Genomic DNA, 4754 nt, shown 5'->3' with positions numbered 1-4754 from the left:
CCCTCTTGCCCCCTTTGATCCATGTTGGAATTACCTCCCTTTGGGCTTGGAGGATCGTCTCCTTAGGGAGCAACCATTCTTCTTGGACACCGGACTCCCCTCCCCCCCCAGGACCTCAGTGCCTCCCCAACTATTCTCCTTAGCTCATTGAAGTCCGCCCTCCTGAAGTCCAGGGCTGCTGCCTTGCTGCAGGCCTTTACCACCTTGCGCTGGATGGTGAATTCCAGCAGGCAATGATCGCTGTTGCCCAGGTGGTCGAGCACCCACGGACCCCTCACCAGGTCGTTGCCTGTGGCCAGGACCAGATCCAACATGGCATCTCCCCTGGTGAGGCTGTGAACCTCCTGGGTTAGATGGAGGTCCTGTATCTCAGCTAGGAACCTACATGAGCGGTCAGACCTGGCTGACTGCTCTTCCCAGCAGATGTCTGGGAAGTTTAGGTCACCCATGATGACCACGTCCTTTGACTTAACTGCCTCCGTGAGCTGACTTAAGAATTCCCCGTCTAGCTCTTCCCCTTGGTTGGGTGGTCTGTAGTAGACCCCCACCGTTAAGTCCCTTTCCCCTCGATTGCCTTGTATTCTAACCCAGAGCACTTCAGTGTGCCCCTCCTCTGACCCAGTGCTACTCGTTGAGGATGTGTATTTCTCCTTGATGTAGAGTGCCACACCCCCACCTTTCCTCACTCTCCTATCCCTCCTGTGCAGCCTACAGCCCTTGATATTCACCGCCCAGTCATGTGTTGGGTCCCACCACGTTTCGGTGAGCCCCACTATGTCTGGGTTGGTGTCAGCTAGCAGGTAGGTAAGTTCTTCCTGCTTGTTCCCCATACTACAAGCATTAGTGTAGGGGCATTTGAGGCCTCCTGAAGATGCATGTACTGCCCCCCTAATCTCAGTACTACCCGGGCCCCTGTTACTCACCTGGGTATTTGTTCTGCATATCGTCGGTCTAGGCTGGGCTGTTCTTGTGGGTGACGCTTGGTTTAGTGGTCCAAGGCTTCCTCTGCCCTCATTTTCCCCTTCCCCCAACAATCCTAGTGTATTATTCTACTGGATAGAGACAGCCATTAAAAAAGACACAATGGAAAGAAAATGGATTTGCTTATGGTACAGTTAGGTTACATTTGTAAAGGTCAGTCAAAAGTCACATTTCACTTCCTAACAAATGAGTAAAATTTGATTCAACTCTCGGAAAAGTATGTTAATATTGATGAACAACAATTAAAAACAATTCCTTCTTACCAAGTGGCACTAAAAACCTATAGTTTACGCAACATATCCTGTTTTAAAACTGTCATATAGCAAATTACTTCAAGATGTTACTTTCAAATTGGAGTCTGGTTCTTTAAGAATCAGAGATAGGGAAAAGAGCATTCCAGCAGTGCTGGAAGCTGCTTAGTATTCAGGGAGCAGAAAAATCAAATAGATCTTATGTACCACCTTCTCTTGACTCAACTATGCAGCTATACTAACAACAGATGAAAAAAAAAACCAGTTTGTCTGCTTCTATGAATCCAGGCTGCCCTTGTTTATATTGACGTGTGTTTGCGTGTATACATCTGTCTTCAGATAAAGACACTAGCATACAATTATTCAGAGTAAAAGAAAAAAAATGTCCCCTGAAATAAAAGTAGAGCATTCTGGTGCCATTCAGACCTTCTAAACTGACACAGACAAAACTGCAGTTGATGTGACTGCAAAAAAACTGACAGCAAGGCAAATGGTAAAGGAGTGTGATAAAGCCAGTGTGGCCTGTAATTATCTTGTTTGGATAATTCTATTGCACACAGTATATAATTAATACTTAAGTCATCACAAAAATTAATGTAATAATTTGATAACACAGCCAAGAGACTGAAATTTTTTTTCCCTGAGGCCCTCTTGTAGAATTTTTTATCTGTACCCTCAGAGTTGCAGCCCCATGTTGGTATTGTGCTATCTCATAGCTAAGGCAAAGGCTGAGAGACGTCTTGGTCTTAAAAGGGCTTTATTGAAACTCCTAACACACATGCAAAGATGGCTGACAGCTTCCTGTTGATGTCATCATGTCAGCCCTCAGGAAGGGAGTTAATCATTACTACTACATCCCCCTTTCTCAGGAGAAACTTGAAGGATTTCCAAAGAACTGCAAAACAATCTTGACAGGCAAGATTATAAGCACATTACTCTCTTATTCGTCTTTACCACTCACTCACCTACAAAAATAGAATAATCAAAACAGAAACATCAGTAAGTCTTTTCATTTAAAGTGGACAGATTTATAAAATGAGTCTATTTAGTGGAACTGATGCATGTCCTGACCTAGTGTAGTAAACAGGTTGCATACGATGGAGATCCTCTCGATTCCTAAAGAAAAGACCTCTAGGTGTCTCCACCCACTATGAATGAGGGGTCTCTGCCCTACCCTGGACAGTGCCTTGTACTCCTGCATCTGGGATCCAAACTTCCTGTTGTGGGGAAAAAGCAGGTACATTTCTTGAGGTATAATTCTGTCTCTGACGGTCCTTTATCAATTTATCTTTCTCATGAAATTCTGTGTATTGACAAATTTTGGAAGCAAGTCATCTATTGTAGTTGGTAGAGTTGCATGGAGATGGCGAGTCATAAGCAATTCACCTGGATTATTCCATTCATGCTCTAATGGTGTTATATGGTACATGAGGAAAGCCTCGTAGAGATCTTTGTTCTTTTGAAGCAAATTCTTCACGCTTCACACTGCACATTCTGCTTCCCCATTACTACATAGGAAATGTGGACTGATGGTGATATGCTGAAAGTGACTTTGGGCTGCAAACTGCTTAAATGCAAGCTCCAGGAAATTGGAGCTTTTTTCTCCAGAAAATTGGAGAAAAGTAGAACATTATCTGTTCTTAAAACTGACGGTATGCCATGGCATGCATATATAATTTTCAACGCCCGTATAACTCTCTCAGTTGTGCTGTTCTGTAGCTGCCATCTCCAAGTAACAGAAGTAATAGTCAGTAACAATGAAGTAAACAGAATCCTTCCAGGTCATTAAGTCAGCTCCCAGCATCTGCCGTGGATAATCTGGTATTTCAGTCATAAAACATGACTCTACAGGGACTGGTCAATGTTGAGCACAAACCTTACAACTAGCCACCCAATTCTGTATGTCATCACAGACAGAGGCCCACCAAACTGTCTGACAGGCCCTGGCTTGATATCATGTCATACCAGCTTCATGAATCTTCTCTAGGATTTCCTATAGTAGGGTGGATGGTATCAATACCTGTTGTAGTCTGACTAAATCCCTGACAACATGGAGATTGAGTTTCTCTTGCTGATACCTCACCACATCACAGTCTTTGACTCTTATTTGAGGCCATGCTTCTATGCAGTACTTCTTTATCTTTTGACAGAAGGGATCAGCTTCTTGAGTTTCCCGGATCCTCATCTGTAATGAAACAGTTATGAATATCCCCTCTGCAATAAGGTCCACATAAACAGTAACATCTCACTCTTGGAGGAGTTCTTCTGGAGACAGAGATGTTTGTAATGGTGCCCAAGAAAAAGTATCAGCTGTCTGTAACTCTTTTCCAGGAATATGTACAATATTGTAGGTAAATTTCAGCATCCTGAGGTGAAATCTCTAGATTCTCAGTGGGAGTTCATCAAGAGATTTGTCTCCTAACAGGGACATGAGTGCTTGTGATCCATCTGTAAAGTAAAAGTCAGGCCAACAAGGAAAGCTTTGAGTCACACACATGTCCGTGTAACTGCTAAAGCTTCTTTTTCTATTTGCTCATATCAAACCAGGTGGAGCAAATGCTCTTGACACAAAGGCAAGAGGGGCCCAATGGTCACTTTCTTGATGTTGTTGCAATGCTCCTCCAAGACCACAGGATGAAGCATCTGCTGCAATATGTGTTTCTCGTGCCAGATCATATTGGGCGAGTATCAGGGATAAGCTGAGTATGGGATTTGATCTCACTGAAGGGCAATCTTTGTAGCAGCCTCCGGAGGCATATGAACTTGTTACTTAAAGGGTCTCTTAAAGGTTTTGTTATTTTTGCCAAGTTTAACACAAAATGACCCAAATATGTAGCCATTCTTAAAAATCTGCACAATTCTGGGACATCCTTGGGTTCTGGTTATCCCTTAATAGCTGACATTTTTGCTGGATCTGGTTGGGATCCTTGAGGTGTAATCCAATGTCCCACAAACATGAGGTGAGCAGTAGCAAAAGTGTAGCAAAAGTTATTTGGTGTAATACGGGCATCTTGGAGTTTTCTGAGTGTTGCATCCAATCTTGTATCATGTTATGCCTTGGTGGTCCCAAAAAACAAAATGTCATGAGCATGACAAAGAACACCTTCTAGGCCATCCAGTATCTGAGACATCCAACGTTGAAAGAATTCAGGAGCTGATGAGATCCTGAAAGGTAACAGTTTAAATCAGTATTGTCTAAATGGAGTAATAAAAGTTGTTAGCTTGAATGATTCAACAGCTAGAGGAACCTGCCAGAATCCTGCCCTAGCATCCATAGTTTCATAGTTTCATAGTAGCTAGGGTCAGGAGGGACCTGAACAGATCATCAAGCCTGACCCCTACTACAGGCAGGAATGAATGCTGGGTTCACAAGACCCCAGACAGGTGATCATCCAATCTCCTCTTGAATTTGCCCAAGGTAGGGGCAAGGACCACTTCCCTGGGAAGCTGGTTCCAGATTTTGGCCACCCTAACTAAAATATTGCCTACTGATCTCTAACCTAAACCTATTCTCCATCAGCT

Source organism: Gavialis gangeticus, unplaced genomic scaffold (genome assembly GCF_001723915.1).
Source record: "Gavialis gangeticus isolate Ggan-Ray unplaced genomic scaffold, GavGan_comp1, whole genome shotgun sequence".
NCBI classification, from domain to species: domain Eukaryota; kingdom Metazoa; phylum Chordata; order Crocodylia; family Gavialidae; genus Gavialis; species Gavialis gangeticus.
The sequence above is the reverse complement of the archived record's forward strand: the minus strand, read 5'-3'. Positions refer to the sequence as shown.